Here is a 17,807-nt window from a genome sequence, read left to right as displayed (position 1 = left end):
TCAAATCTTTATTGTGACTCATGATTCATTTTCTATTTTTTTCTATTGCTTATTTTATAATATCATGTATTCTGTATAACAAAATAAATGATTCAACTCAAAATATCTCAACATCAACAGATCACTTTATTTTTTGTTGATGGCACATAAACAATAAATTGACAGAAATTCCACAAGAAATGCTTGAAATAATCAAACAGACGTAGTTTCCCTTGCCTGTTCAAATGCAAACCATCTGCACTGAACAGACCAGCCCGAATGTCTCTTCTAAAAACAAAGGCCTTCCATGTTTGCAAAAAAACCATATTCTCACGTTCTCCACACCATCGCTCCAACAAGATGTTACAGCGCTTTACTGTATGCTTTGTCTTCTTGTCATCAACAAAACGAGGAAGCACAGCGGAAACAGCAAAATACAGTTTGTCCTTGAAAAACGAAGATATGCGGTCCACCATGTCCGCCATTCGTTGAAGAATAGTATCAGCTGAAACTCCACTTGCCACGTCATTTGTCCCAATGTGGATGATGACCAGAGTATCACCGCTGATTCTCTTCAAATGATGCAAATGCTGGTGAGCAGAGCGCACCAATGTTGTTCCAGGATGCACCCAACAGTATGCATTTGTAAAATGTTGATCAATGCCGCGACACATTGAATCCGTCAAGAAACAAACATTCAGACCTGAAATAAATAAGTCCACTATTACAACCACATAAATGTATTCTGCACAGTTGCATAAAAAAAAGGATATATGAAAGTTTACTTAACAAATCACAGATAACATTTATCAGCAATATAGAATATACAGACCTTTACGAACAGCAAACTCCTTCTTTCCAAATGTGGATACAACCAAATCCCTCATTTCACCTAAAAAACACAAACAAGCGCAAAAAACAACATAAGTATAGACATTTAAAGGTAACAAACTTTGTACAAAGTATAACAGCTATATACGAAAATGCTTTAAAAAAAAAAAAAAAAAACCTATGCAGAAATGACATCTTAATTCGTACCATACATAAAATAAATATGCATTTGGTCACCACCCCCACTTTACCCCCACCTCTGTGTGTGTGTGTGCAGTTAACAGGTATGCTAATTGACCAATCAGACTCAATAACTGTTATGCTAACTTGATGGTGGCCACATTCCTTTCTCAGCTACAACAAAAAGCCCTGTATTAATCTCCTCTAGGTAACAATGGCTGGTTGATGAGAGCAAGTCGCAAGCTACTTGGTTAGAGAATGAGCACTTTAACAAAGAATCTTTATAATAAGACTTTTTTAGGTAGTTAAAACAAATTGTTGAAATACAGCCAGAGGACTACAAATAAAATTCCCATTTAGTTTATGTCCCCTATAGTTATTATTTGTTTATTTCCATTAAGTTAAAATCCCATTTTAAATGTGCATATGCAATATCTAACATAACATTATACTTTGCCATTTATATTACATTTTAATTAGTTTTATGTATATCTGTTAACAGAACAAATAAAAAATATATAATTTAGCACAAAATATAGGTAAAGATAACAATAAAAATCTGACCTACAAGCACACCACTGAAACAGCATGGAACTCAACTACTAATTTGGTAGGATACGGTTAAGGTTAGATAATTAGAAATAATAGAAAAGACATTTTTTATCTAGCTGTATATAAAGTGACTCATACAAGAGTCATATATATGTCTGTATATGACGATAACCCAGTTTGAAATCTTCTGAGCTAGAGACAGGCCACCCAAGCAACAGCAAAGAACACAACTAATTTAGAATAATTTAAATTAAAGCATACACACATATATAAAATGATTAAAAAGAAATGTCATACCGTGGACAAAGACTGTTTGTAGATTTAAGTTGTCCCTCTGATGAAGTCACTACAGCAACAACAGCAGAACTTTCTGTTGAACACACAAAATATTAACCCAATAGAAAAATCCTTTGAAAGTATAGCTAAATATCATCATTTATTCTGAGCTACAAACTCACTATAACATCAACACAGATTTCAAAAATTAATTTCGAATAGGTGAAATTAAATCATACCCACAAAAATAGCATAGCCACAACCAAAACCACATACCTTAGAGAAAGAGTATCTGTAGATAAACTTTTTCTGATGAAATCAGTCCAACAACAGCAGCAGAAGATTCCAGTGCACCTCACCTCAAGAAGCAACTGACTTAACTGACCAGGTTTAAGAAGACAGGCATTTTACTAGAAATAAGCCACACCCACATCTGGTTGACACACCCCAATCCACTCCTTCTGCCACACCCACATCTGGTTGACACACCCCAATCCACTCCTTCTGTCACACCCACATCTGGTTGATAAACACATAAAATTTTACACAAATGTGCAGTACCACCCCCAAAGTGGGTTGGGTTGATCAATAAGAAGGTGTAACCATCTAAACAGTCTACCTTAAAAACAGAGCCCCAAGCTAGCGTTGTTTACTTCTGTGACTTCGTGACTCCAAGAGAGAACTACAAGTCTTTGACTTAAACCACTCAAGCCAGGTAAGAACAAGTCTATTTTATTAATGTTTTATTGTGCTACCAAAGACCCAAAAATTAGCTGTAGCAAATCTGTATTATTTAATTCTTTTTTCATGTTTGCTTGTAAATTGTAATTTATGAGTGTATCAGTAGACCAATGGAGTTTACTACTGCCATTAAGTGGAATTAATATGTAATGTTTTCTCATGTTTCACATTCACTAGTCACACTAATTTAAAAACTATGTTTACCTTCCTTTTAGAAAATGTCCAACTTCAGTTCACCATCTAAAATTCCAAAAATCCAGGATCCAGAGGCGGACAGGATCTGTGAAAGACTGCAGCTACTTGCTGTAAGACAAATTTAATTAATCTAAAATTGTACGTTTAATCACATTGTCTGTCTGCACACATCTCATATGCATACAACCTTTGCTTCTCTTTTTAACAGTACAAATGCCGTGACCCAGCAGCCAACCAAGCAGAGACGGCCCAACAACTTTGTACAGTGGCCACTGACATAATGGCAATGATGTCTCGATGCACCAAGCAAAATGCTGGACTTCAGCAAACCATAAAAATGTTAAGGAAAGAAAGAGAAGAACTGCTGGAAGAGATCACAAAAGCGAAGGCAGCAAGTGAAGCAATAGCTGCAACAGCTGCTTTCTGCAAAGATGGTAAGATGTTTAAGTTATATAAATTTCAATTCAGTTCATTATTCAGTACTTATTACATCAGTCATCTTTAACAAATAAAATGTATTATCCTCTTTAACAATACAGAACAGCAAGAGTCATCTACACAAACGCCAGATCCACTGGAGGATGATGAACACACAGACCAGACCCAAGATGACAGCACATGATGAAGACGTCTAAACATCATTACACCAACAGAACCCGAACAATAACTTTTCTTGCATAATCACCACAAACAAAAACAAAAACCACTGTAAATGTATATACTTTTTTTTTACTTTTGCATGTTTCATTTATTTTTTATGTGTATTTTAAAGTTTAATATTTAAGTATGTGCACTTCTCTTTTTTTGTTATCTCTTTACATTTTTGCTTTTTAATGTTAATAAAAACAACATTTTTAACATTCTCCCTTGTCATTGAGACCCTGCAAGAAAAGGACCCATTCACACATAACCAACTACAATAAATGACTTCATGATAGCCACACTCAAAGTTCTTTTTCTCGGTGATAACTGCATGATTTGTATAGCAAGCTGTTGTCTAGCACCTTTCTGTGTGCTGCACACATACCAAAAATCACCCATTAACATTCAAATGATTGGCATTATTTATTTCTAAAAAAGAATGAGCACCTTTACCTTTATCTTTATAAAATGGTCATACAGTAATATGTACTAATAAGATATTTATATTGTAGAATAAATCATACTGAAATACATTCTCATTACTAAAAAGGAAACTTTCTTGCCCTATATACATATACAATAGCAATCAAAATTGGAAATTCTGTATTATAATTTTATTAAAAAATTAACTTGAATATTATTTAACTTTAAATTATTTGTAATTAAACTAACCTCACATATTTATTCAAACATGATATGTTCTACCAATCAGTGACACTTTGAACTAATGTTTATCTTTATATCATTTAAAATGTTGATCAATTAAATAAATAAGACCACTGTTACAACTACTTCACTTCATTTTGAACAGAATGAAAATAAAATATATATAATAAGTTTATTCAACAAATTCTAAATTACATTTATCAGGAAACACAGATAGCAAATGTAAACACAATCAAATCACTGTTTTCACCTAAAAACACAAACACCAACAATGTTTTCAAACATACATCTATAAAACGCAATTACAAAAAAAAACATAGAATTCAAACTGAAACACCTACATGTGTGTGCATTTTATAACTTATCATGCTTTTTAAAACGGAAATGTCATTACTTACACATTTAAAACCTCGCGCCCATTTTTGAGGTATTTCTGATACATGAAAACACAGGCCTCAAAGTTGGAAAAAAAAATTGTCAGCTTGAGCATAGTTCAGGAGCTCCATAGCGCCCCAAAACTTTACCAGTAACCGGGACAAAGTTTGTTCAATATGCACCAACTTTGGTACGCACCAACTTTTGTATGCACACTATGCAACTTTGGTGTACATACAGAACAAGAATCACTTGGTTTTATCTGACTCTGGCCAACAGGAAGTCAACCATTTTGAAATATCTGCATTTTACACACTTTTTTGTGTATGTTGTCAAACTACTAATTCTTTTGGTATTTAATAAAAATAAACATTGAACATATCTGATGATAAATTGTGAAGGAATAGTCGATATCTCAAAAGAGGAGTAAATGGCGGATGGTTGAATTTTCGATACGCCACATCAAAACAGGAGGTTGACACCTAGGTAATGCTAGGAGTTTTGAGGAGGTTATAACGGAGAAAAGCTCACAAAATTTGACATGCCTGCTTATCTGAGGCTGTTTTTTTTCAACAGCGCTATAGCACCACTTATATATTAAATGAATATTTGACAAGTTTGGTTAGATAGAAAACTCTTGAAAATTGCCACACTCATCGAGACCTCTGAAATTACTTTCACCGGTTTCTCGGTTTGGCCCGGTACGATTTGCGCTGTTGTGCGAGGGCCCTACGTCCCCCTGTGACAGGGGGACCCCTCGTTATTATTATTAGGGCCCGAGCACCGAAGGCGCAGGCGAAGCCTGCACCGGAGGTGCAAAGCCCTATTGTTTTTGGAATGTTTATTATTATTATTATTTTTATTTACAAACTTCGCGCCCATTTTTGAGGCCTTTCCGATACTCGAAAACTCTTGCATTTTGGCACAGACGTCAAAGCCGGTGAAAAATTTTAAATTACATTGTTCACAGGTTTGGGCGTGGATCAGGAGCTCTATAGCGCCCCCAAACGTTGCCAGTGGCCGGGATAAAGTTTGTCCAATGTGCACCAACTTTGGTACGCTCATTGACCTCATTATACCGATCAAGAATCACTTGGATTTATTTGACTCCGCCTAACAGGAAGTCGGGCATTTTGGCAGGAAGTCGCAAAATAAAAAGTTTCCCGTGGTGTTTTGGGTGGGTTACGATGTTCGAAAACTCATAAAATTTCACAGGCCTATTGGGCATAGGCTGTACTTTGATGTTTAATCGGAATTTTTCATATTCATAATTTATCAGCTCTCTAGCGCCACCTATTTTATATGACATTTATAGAAAGCTCTTAGCCTCTTCTAAATTAGCAGACCCAATAATGCCTTTAAATGATTTCGAGAAATGTAATCATTTTTCTAATGTGGTGCTAAATGACTCTACAGCGCCCCCTATTTGGTTTAGGCTAATAAATTAGCGGTAGCTGTCTCAAATTTTCCACAATGTTCAAAATTTTTGGTAGAAACATAGATATTACGATGCCACACATAATACCCATTGGCATGTATTAGCTCCGCCCAACAGGAAGTCGGCCATTTTGAAAAATGTTAAATTTTTAAACATTTTTCACATACTCATTCGAACTCCTCCTAGAGTCTTTGTCAGATTACAACTAAATGGTCTGTGGATAGTCTCCAGACATACGTGGTGCTAAATTGCGAAGGAATAGTCGATAGCTGAAACGATGACGTAATGGCGGGCAATTGATTTAGTGGAGACACAACACTAAACCAAATAGAAACATTAGCATGGTCAGAATACAGCTGCTTGGAAATTCATGAAACTTGGCAAAAACATAAAAGACATCATTACACACATTTTCAGTGTTGATATGATTGACTCCGCCCAACAGGAAGTCGGCCATTTTGAAAAACGTGCATTTTACACACATTTTTTGCATACTTTGTCGAACTCCTCCTAGGGAATTTGTTGAATACTCTTGATATTTGTCAGCAATAAACTACTACCATCCGTGATGATAAATTGCGAAGGAATAGTCGATATCTTAAACGAGGACGAAATGGCGGACAGTTGAATTGCTGGAGATACCCCATTAAAATAGGAAGTAAATACATTCTGGTGTTGGTAGGTGTTTGAGGAGGTTAAACAGGTTGAACACTCACGAAACTTTACAGGCCTGCTTGATTTAAGCGGTCCTTTGATTAAAAATTGAAATTTCATATATACATATTTCATTGGCTCTATAGCGTCACCTAGGTTTCAATGCATATTTGACATTACGGAAATGCTCAAAAACTCTTGAAAATTGTCAGATTCCATAAGATCTAAAAACACTTTACAAATATTGTGATAATTTTTTCATGTGTAGCTAGCGGACTCTATAGCGCCCCCTAATTCATTCGTTTAATAAATTAGCTGTGGATGTGTCACAATTTGTCTAATCTTCTCAAATTTTGGTAGGAGCGTAGATACTATGACTCTGCACATATTTGCAATTGGTTTGTATTAGCTCCGCCCAACAGGAAGTCGGCCATATTGGATTTTGTAATTTTTTTACACTTTTTTTCACAAACTCATTTAAACTGCTCCTAAAGTCTTTGTCAGATTACCTCTAAATTAGCTGAGAATGAACATCAGACACAGTTGATGAAAATTGCCAAAGGAATAGTTGATCGCTAAAACGGTGACGTAATGGCGAGCAATTGATTGAATAGAGACGCAACACTAAACCAAAGTGAAACCATGACACAGTCAGAACACAGATGATTAAAAATTCATGAAACTTGGCAAAAACACAAGAGACATCATTAGACACGTTTTCAGTATTGGTAGAACTGACTCCGCCCAACAGGAAGTCGGCCATTTTGAAATATCTGAATTTTGCATACATTTTTTGCGTATGTTGTCAAACTACTCCTAGAAATTTTGTTGAATTCTCTTGGTATTTGGTAAATATAAACATTGAACATATCTGATGATAAATTGTGAAGAAATAGTCGATATCTTAAATGAGGAGGGAATGGCGGACGGTTGAATGTTTGAGATGCCACATCAAAACTGGAGGTTGACACATAGGTAATGCTAGGAGTTTTGAGGACGTTATAAGAGAGAAAAGCTCACAAACTTTGACCGGCCTGCTTATCTGAGGCTGTTGTTTGATCTAGAATTAGAATTTCAAATACATATGTTTTAACAGCGCTATAGCGCCACCTGTATTTTAAATGGATATTTCACATGTTTAACAGGATAGAAAACTCTTGAAGAGTGGCACACTCAATAAGACCTCAAAATTACTTTCACCTGTTTCTCGGTTTGGCCCGGTATGATTTCCGCTGTTCTGCGAGGGCCCTACGTCCCCCTGTGACAGGGGGACAACTCGTTATTTTTATTTTTAAACTTCGCGCCCATTTTTGAGGCCTTTCTGATACTCGAAAACTCTTGAATTTTGGCACAGACATCAAAGCCGGTGAAAAATTTGAAATTTCACAGTTCCTGGGCTTGGTCGTTGATCAGGAGCTCTATAGCGCCCCCAAACGTTGCTAGTGGCCGGGATAAAGTTTGTCCAATGTGCACCAACTTTGGTACGCTCATTGACCTCATTATACCGATCAAGAATCACTTGGATTTATTTGACTCCGCCTAACAGGAAGTCTGCCATTTTGGCAGGAAGTCGCAAAATAAAAAGTTTCCCGTGGTGTTTTGGGTGGGTTACGATGTTCGAAAACTCATAAAATTTCACAGGCATATTGGGCATAGGCTGTACTTTGATGTAAAATTGGAATTTTTCATATTCATAATTTATCAGCTCTCTAGCGCCACCTATTTTATATGACATTTATAGAAAGCTCTTAGCCTCTTCTAAATAAGCAGACCCAATAATGCCTTTAAATGATTTCGAGAAATGTAATCGTTTTTCTAATGTGGAGCTAAATGACTCTACAGCGCCCCCTATTTGGTTTAGGCTAATAAATTAGCGGTAGCTGTCTCAAATTGTCCCCAATGTTCAAGATTTTTGGTAGAAAAATAGATATTACGATGCCACACATAATACCCATTGGCATGTATTAGCTCCGCCCAACAGGAAGTCGGCCATTTTGAAAAATGTTAAATTTTTACACATTTTTCACGAACTCATTCGAACTCCTCCTAGAGTCTTTGTCAGATTACAACTAAATTGTCTGTGGATAGTCTCCAGACATACGTGGTGCTAAATTGCGAAGGAATAGTCGATAGCTGAAACGATGACGTAATGGCGGGCAATTGATTTAATGGAGACACAACACTAAACCAAATAGAAACATTAGCATGGTCAGAATACAGCTGCTTGGAAATTCATGAAACTTGGCAAAAATATAAAAGACATCATTACACACGTTTTCAGTGTTGATATGATTGACTCCGCCCAACAGGAAGTCGGCCATTTTGAAAAACGTGCATTTTACACACATTTTTTGCATACTTTGTCGAACTCCTCCTAGGGAGTTTGTTGAATACTCTTGATATTTGTCAGCAATAAACTACTAACACACCTGATGATAAATTGCGAAGGAATAGTCAATATCTTAAACGAGGACGAAATGGCGGACAGTTGAATTGCTTGAGATACCCCATTAAAACAGGAAGTGAATACATTCTTGTGTTGGTAGGTGTTTGAGGAGGTAAAACAGGATGAACACTCACGAAACTTTTCAGGCCTGCTTGATTTAAGCGGTCCTTTGATTAAAAATTGAAATTTCATATATACATATTTCATTGGCTCTATAGCGCCACCTAGGTTGCAATGAATATTTGACATTACGGGAATGCTTAAAAACTCTTGAAAATTGAACGATTGTAAAGGATCTAAAAACACTTTACAAATATTGTGATAATTTTTTCATGTGTAGCTAGCGGACTCTACAGCGCCCCCTAATTCGGTTGTTTAATAAATTAGCTGTGGACTTTCCAAAATTTGTCTAATATTCCCAAATTTTGGAACGATGGAGATACTTTGACTCTGCACATATTTGCAACTGGCTTGTATTAGCTCCGCCCAACGAGGAGGAAATGGTGAATGGTTTAATTTTTCAGATTCCACATCAAAACAGGAGATTGACACCTAGGTACTGCATGGTGCTGTTGGTAGGTCATGAGCTAAATGTATGTAGTGATGTTGGTTGTGTAAGATTAATTTGTCCCTTGCCTAATGAACAATAAGCTATATTATTGTGTTGAGTTGGTTGTTGTAGTGACATAAATGTTCGGAAATTAAGAAATGTGCACCATAAAAACATGGTCACCACAGGGAGTTGAACCCTATCTCAATGAATGAGAGTACCATCACTAGTGACTTTTGTTTTTTATTGGCTACATTTATCATTTATATTGTTAAATTTGGGTGCATTTATGATTTAAGCATTTTTTGGTTAAATTGGGCTATTTGGCTACATTTATGAATTATTATTATTATTATTATTATTATTATTATTATTATTATTATTATTATTATTAATAATAATAATAATAATTTCTTTTAGGAACAGGACAATTTGAGAATAAAATGGTAGAGGTGGCTGTGAGCAAAACACAGCAACAGTTATAGTCTGGTACTGGTTTCACAAGGATCCAGAAGCACAGTCTAACACTGTGTTCATGGTCCATTATCTCAACCTATTTTACAATTTTATGAAGACGATTAATGAAAATAATATTGAATATCATTATATAAATATTTAAGAGCAATTTTTTTGGGCCCGCCACCACCCCCCCTCTTCGGAGGACCAATTAAGCTTTATTGTTAATACAGAGTTATATTAAAGATATAATAATAAAAGCAAAATAACAGGCAATTTGTAAAAGTACTGTTACATATCTTTATATTACTATGTTAGAGCATATTTTAAGGTTTTTAATGTTGTTGTGAGCAGAACACAGCAACAGTTATAGTCTGGTACTGGTTTCACAAGGATCCAGAAGCACAGCCTAACACTGTGTTCATGGTCCATTGTCTCAACCACCAAGTACACAGACCTATTTAACATTACATAAATACAATTAATTAAAGTAGTATTAAAAATCATCATAGAAATAGGTAAGTTAATATATTTAGGTTTTTAGTGTTGTGGGCAGAACACAACAGTTTGTAAAAGTACTATTAAATTTCATAATATAATAAATATTTAAGTTCATGTTTTTAGGTTTTTAATGTTGTTGGAAGCAGAATTCAGCAGTTTGTAAAAGTACTATTAAATTTCATAATATAATAAATATTTAAGTTCATGTTTTTAGTTTTTTAGTGTTGTTGTGAGCAGAACACAGCAACAGTTATAGTCTGGTACTGGTTTCACAAGGATCCAGAAGCACAGCCTAACACTGTGTTCATGGTCCATTGTCTCAACCACCAAGTACACAGACCTATTTAACATTACATAAATACAATTAATTAAAGTAGTATTAAAAATCATCATAGAAATAGGTAAGTTAATATATTTAGGTTTTTAGTGTTGTGGGCAGAACACAGCAGTTTGTGAAAGTACTATTAAATTTCATAATATAATAAATATTTAAGTTCATGTTTTTAGGTAATGTTGTTGTGAGCAGAACACAGCAACAGTTATAGTCTGGTACTGGTTTCACAAGGATCCAGAAGCACAGCCTAACACTGTGTTCATGGTCCATTGTCTCAACCACCAAGTACACAGACCTATTTAGCATTACATAAATAAATAAAAGTAGTATTAAATAAAAGTAGTATTAAATATCATTATATAAATATGATACAGCATGTTCTTTGGTTTTTAGTGTTGTTGGAAGCAGAATTCAGCAGTTTGTAAAAGTACTATTAAATTTCATAATATAATAAATATTTAAGTTCATGTTTTTAGGTTTTTAGTGTTGTTGTGAGCAGAACACAGCAACAGTTATAGTCTGGTACTGGTTTCACAAGGATCCAGAAGCACAGCCTAACACTGTGTTCATGGTCCATTGTCTCAACCACCAAGTACTCAGACCTATTTAACAATTTTAGGAAGACAATTAATGAAAATAATATAAAATATTATATAAATATTTAAGATAATTTTTGGGCCCGCCACCACCCCCCCCTCTTCGGAGGACCAATTATGCTTTGTTGTTAATACAGAGTTATATTAAAGATATAATAATAAAAGCAAAATAACAGGCAATTTGTAAAAGTACTGTTACATATCTTTATATTACTATGTTAGAGCATATTTTAGGTTTTTAATGTTGTTGTGAGCAGAACACAGCAACAGTTATAGTCTGGTATTGGTTTCACAAGGATCCAGAAGCACAGCCTAACACTGTGTTCATGGTCCATTGTCTCAACCACCAAGTACACAGACCTATTTAACAATTTTAGGAAGACAATTAATGAAAATAATATTAAATATTATATAAATATTTAAGATAATTTTTGGGCCCGCCACCACCCCCCCTCTTCGGAGGACCAATTATGCTTTGTTGTTAATACAGAGTTATATTAAAGATATAATAATAAAAGCAAAATAACAGGCAATTTGTAAAAGTACTGTTACATATCTTTATATTACTATGTTAGAGCATATTTTTAGGTTTTTAATGTTGTTGTGAGCAGAACACAGCAACAGTTAAGCCCTATTGTTTTTGGTCCGTTTATTAGGGCCCGAGCACCGAAGGCGCAGGCGAAGCCTGCACCGGAGGTGCAAAGCCCTATTGTTTTTGGTCCGTTTATTATTATTATTATTATTATTATTTTTATTTTTAAACTTCGCGCCCATTTTTGAGGCCTTTCTGATACTCGAAAACTCTTGAATTTTGGCACAGACATCAAAGCCGGTGAAAAATTTGAAATTTCACAGTTCCTGGGCTTGGGCGTTGATCAGGAGCTCTATAGCGCCCCCAAACGTTGCTAGTGGCCGGGATAAAGTTTGTCCAATGTGCACCAACTTTGGTACGCTCATTGACCTCATTATACCGATCAAGAATCACTTGGATTTATTTGACTCCGCCTAACAGGAAGTCGGCCATTTTGGCAGGAAGTCGCAAAATAAAAAGTTTCCCGTGGTGTTTTGGGTGGGTTACGATGTTCGAAAACTCATAAAATTTCACACGCATATTGGGCATAGGCTGTACTTTGATGTAAAATTGGAATTTTTCATATTCATAATTTATCAACTCTCTAGCGCCACCTATTTTATATGACATTTATAGAAAGCTCTTAGCCTCTTCTAAATAAGCAGACCCAATAATGCCTTTAAATGATTTCGAGAAATGTAATCGTTTTTCTAATGTGCAGCTAAATGACTCTACAGCGCCCCCTATTTGGTTTAGGCTAATAAATTAGCGGTAGCTGTCTCAAATTTTCTCCAATGTTCAAGATTTTTGGTAGAAACATAGATATTACGATGCCACACATAATACCCATTGGCATGTATTAGCTCCGCCCAACAGGAAGTCGGCCATTTTGAAAAATGTTAAATTTTTACACATTTTTCACGAACTCATTCGAACTCCTCCTAGAGTCTTTGTCAGATTACAACTAAATTGTCTGTGGATAGTCTCCAGACATACGTGGTGCTAAATTGCGAAGGAATAGTCGATAGCTGAAACGATGACGTAATGGCGGGCAATTGATTTAATGGAGACACAACACTAAACCAAATAGAAACATTAGCATGGTCAGAATACAGCTGCTTGGAAATTCATGAAACTTGGCAAAAATATAAAAGACATCATTACACACGTTTTCAGTGTTGACATGATTGACTCCGCCCAACAGGAAGTCGGCCATTTTGAAAAATGTGCATTTTACACACATTTTTTGCATACTTTGTCGAACTCCTCCTAGGGAATTTGTTGAATACTCTTGATATTTGTCAACAATAAACTACTACCATCCTTGATGATAAATTGCGAAGGAATAGTCGATATCTTAAACGAGGACGAAATGGCGGACAGTTGAATTGCTTGAGATACCCCATTAAAATAGGAAGTAAATACATTCTGGTGTTAGTAGGTGTTTGAGGAGGTTAAACAGGTTGAACACTCACAAAACTTTTCAGGCCTGCTTGATTTAAGCAGTACTTTGATTAAAAATTGAAATTTCATATATACATATTTCATTGGCTCTATAGCGCCACCTAGGTTTCAATGCATATTTGACATTACGGAAATGCTCAAAAACTCTTGAAAATTGTCAGATTCCATAAGATCTAAAAAACACTTTACAAATATTGCGATAATTTTTTCATGTGTAGCTAGCGGACTCTACAGCGCCCCCTAATTCGTACGGTTAATAAATTAGCTTTGGATGTGTCAAAATTTGTCTAATCTTTTCAAATTTTGGTAGGAGCGTAGATACTATGACTTTGCACATATTTGCAATTGGTTTGTATTAGCTCCGCCCAACAGGAAGTCGGCCATTTTGAAATTTGTGTAATTTTTACAAATTTTTAACAAACTCATTTAAACTGCTCCTAAAGTCTTTGTCAGATTACCTCTAAATTAGCTGAGAATGAACATCAGACACAGTTGATGAAAATTGCCAAAGGAATAATTGATCGCTAAAACGGTGACGTAATGGCGGGCAATTGATTGACTAGAGACGCAACACTAAACCAAAGTGAAACCATGACACAGTCAGAACACAGATGATTAAAAATTCATGAAACTTGGCAAAAACACAAGAGACATCATTAGACACGTTTTCAGTATTGGTAGGACTGACTCCGCCCAACAGGAAGTCGGCCATTTTGAAATATCTGAATTTTACATACATTTGTTGTGTATATTGTCAAACTACTCCTAGAAATTTTCTTGAATTCTCTTGGTATTTGGTAAAAATAAACATTAAACATATCTGATGATAAATTGTGAAGGAATAGTCGATATCTCAAACGAGGACGAAATGGCAGATGGTTGAATTTGTGAGATGCCACATCAAAACAGGAGGTGAAAACCTAGGTAATGCCAGGTGTTTTGAGGAGGTTATAACGGAGAAAAACTCACAAAATTTGACCAGTCTGCTTATCTAAGGCTGTTGTTTGATGTAGAATTAGAATTTAAAATACATGTATTTTAACAGCGCTATAGCGCTACCTGTATTTTAAATGGATATTTCACATGTTTAACAGGATAGAAAACTCTTGAAAATTGGCACACTCAATAAGACCTTAAAATTACTTTTACCGGTTTCTCGGTTTGGCCCGGTACGATTTGCGCTGTTGTGCGAGGGCCCTACGTCCCCCTGTGACAGGGGGACAACTCGTTATTATTATTATTATTAGGGCCCGAGCACCGAAGGCGCAGGCGAAGCCTGCACCGGAGGTGCAAAGCCCTATTGTTTTTGGTCCGTTTATTATTATTATTATTAGGGCCCGAGCACCGAAGGCGCAGGCGAAGCCTGCACCGGAGGTGCAAAGCCCTATTGTTTTTGGTCCGTTTATTAGGGCCCGAGCACCGAAGGCGCAGGCGAAGCCTGCACCGGAGGTGCAAAGCCCTATTGTTTTTGGTCCGTTTATTATTATTATTATTATTATTATTATTTTTATTTTTAAACTTCGCGCCCATTTTTGAGGCCTTTCTGATACTCGAAAACTCTTGCATTTTGGCACAGACATCAAAGCCCGTGAAAAATTTGAAATTTCACAGTTCCTGGGCTTGGGCGTTGATCAGGAGCTCTATAGCGCCCCCAAACGTTGCTAGTGGCCGGGATAAAGTTTGTCCAATGTGCACCAACTTTGGTACACTCATTGACCTCATTATACCGATCAAGAATCACTTGGATTTATTTGACTCGGCCTAACAGGAAGTCGGCCATTTTGGCAGGAAGTCGCAAAATAAAAAGTTTCCTGTGGTGTTTTGGGTGGGTTACGATGTTCGAAAACTCATAAAATTTCACAGGCATATTGGGCATAGGCTGTACTTTGATGTAAAATTGGAATTTTTCATATTCATAATTTATCAGCTCTCTAGCGCCACCTATTTTATATGACATTTATAGAAAGCTCTTAGCCTCTTCTAAATAAGCAGACCCAATAATGCCTTTAAATGATTTCGAGAAATGTAATCGTTTTTCTAATGTGGAGCTAAATGACTCTACAGCGCCCCCTATTTGGTTTAGGCTAATAAATTAGCGGTAGCTGTCACAAATTTTCCCCAATGTTCAAGATTTTTGGTAGAAAAATAGATATTACGATGCCACACATAATACCCATTGGCATGTATTAGCTCCGCCCAACAGGAAGTCGGCCATTTTGAAAAATGTTAAATTTTTACACATTTTTCACGAACTCATTCGAACTCCTCCTAGAGTCTTTGTCAGATTACAACTAAATTGTCTGTGGATAGTCTCCAGACATACGTGGTGCTAAATTGCGAAGGAATAGTCGATAGCTGAAACGATGACGTAATGGCGGGCAATTGATTTAATGGAGACACAACACTAAACCAAATAGAAACATTAGCATGGTCAGAATACAGCTGCTTGGAAATTCATGAAACTTGGCAAAAACATAAAAGACATCATTACACACATTTTCAGTGTCGATAGGATTGACTCCGCCCAAAAGGAAGTCGGCCATTTTGAAAAACATGCATTTTACACACATTTTTTGCATACTTTGTCGAACTCCTCCTAGGGAATTTGTTGAATACTCTTGATATTTGTCAGCAATAAACTACTACCATCCGTGATGATAAATTGCGAAGGAATAGTCGATATCTTAAACGAGGAAGAAATGGCGGACAGTTGAATTGCTGGAGATACCCCATTAAAATAGGAAGTAAATACATTCTGGTGTTGGTAGGTGTTTGAGGAGGTTAAACAGGTTGAACACTCACGAAACTTTACAGGCCTGCTTGATTTAAGCGGTCCTTTGATTAAAAATTGAAATTTCATATATACATATTTCATTGGCTCTATAGCGCCACCTAGGTTTCAATGCATATTTGACATTACAGAAATGCTCAAAAACTCTTGAAAATTGTCAGATTCCATAAGATCTAAAAACACTTTACAAATATTATGATAATTTTTTCATGTGTAGCTAGCGGACTCTATAGCGCCCCCTAATTTATTCGTTTAATAAATTAGCTGTGGATGTGTCACAATTTGTCTAATCTTCTCAAATTTTGGTAGGAGCGTAGATACTATGACTCTGCACATATTTGCAATTGGTTTGTATTAGCTCCGCCCAACAGGAAGTCGGCCATATTGGATTTTGTAATATTTTTACACTTTTTTTCACAAACTCATTTAAACTGCTCCTAAAGTCTTTGTCAGATTACCTCTAAATTAGCTGAGAATGAACATCAGACACAGTTGATGAAAATTGCCAAAGGAATAGTTGATCGCTAAAACGGTGACGTAATGGCGAGCAATTGATTGAATAGAGACGCAACACTAAACCAAAGTGAAACCATGACACAGTCAGAACACAGATGATTAAAAATTCATGAAACTTGGCAAAAACACAAGAGACATCATTAGACACGTTTTCAGTATTGGTAGGACTGACTCCGCCCAACAGGAAGTCGGCCATTTTGAAATATCTGAATTTTGCATACATTTTTTGCGTATGTTGTCAAACTACTCCTAGAAATTTTGTTGAATTCTCTTGGTATTTGGTAAATATAAACATTGAACATATCTGATGATAAATTGTGAAGAAATAGTCGATATCTTAAACGAGGAGGGAATGGCGGACGGTTGAATGTTTGAGATGCCACATCAAAACTGGAGGTTGACACATAGGTAATGCTAGGAGTTTTGAGGACGTTATAAGAGAGAAAAGCTCACAAACTTTGACCGGCCTGCTTATCTGAGGCTGTTGTTTGATCTAGAATTAGAATTTCAAATACATGTATTTTAACAGCTCTATAGCGCCACTTGTATTTTAAATGGGTATTTCACATTTTTGGCAGGATAGAAAACTCTTGAAAATTACCACACTTAATAAGACCTCAAAATTACTTTCACCGGTTTCTCGGTTTGGACCGGTACGATTTGCGCTGTTGTGCGAGGGCGTTATTAGGGCCCGAGCACCGAAGGCGCAGGCGAAGCCTGCACCGGAGGTGCAAAGCCCTATTGTTTTTGGTCCGTTTATTATTATTATTATTATTATTTTTATTTTTAAACTTCGCGCCCATTTTTGAGGCCTTTCTGATACTCGAAAACTCTTGAATTTTGGCACAGACATCAAAGCCGGTGAAAAATTTGAAATTTCACAGTTCCTGGGCTTGGGAGTTGATCAGGAGCTCTATAGCGCCCCCAAACGTTGCCAGTGGCCGGGATAAAGTTTGTCCAATGTGCACCAACTTTGGTACGCTCATTGACCTCATTATACCGATCAAGAATCACTTGGATTTATTTGACTCTGCCTAACAGGAAGTCGGCCAT

At 36.1% G+C, this 17,807-nt stretch overlaps 1 long non-coding RNA gene across 1 annotated transcript; it reads right to left on the bottom strand.

Moving 5' to 3' along the window:
* Positions 1-105: 105 nt before the first annotated feature.
* On the bottom strand, positions 106-1,946 carry LOC111197545 (uncharacterized). Its single transcript, XR_007438783.1, has 2 exons — positions 1,840-1,946; positions 106-871 (listed from the first exon to the last, which is right to left on the bottom strand). It is a non-coding gene; the product is annotated as an uncharacterized LOC111197545 (long non-coding RNA).
* Positions 1,947-17,807: the final 15,861 nt, after the last annotated feature.

This window comes from Astyanax mexicanus, chromosome 4, assembly GCF_023375975.1.
Source record: "Astyanax mexicanus isolate ESR-SI-001 chromosome 4, AstMex3_surface, whole genome shotgun sequence".
In the NCBI taxonomy this organism is placed as follows: domain Eukaryota; kingdom Metazoa; phylum Chordata; class Actinopteri; order Characiformes; family Acestrorhamphidae; genus Astyanax; species Astyanax mexicanus.
This window is presented reverse-complemented; position numbering and strand designations above follow the sequence as displayed.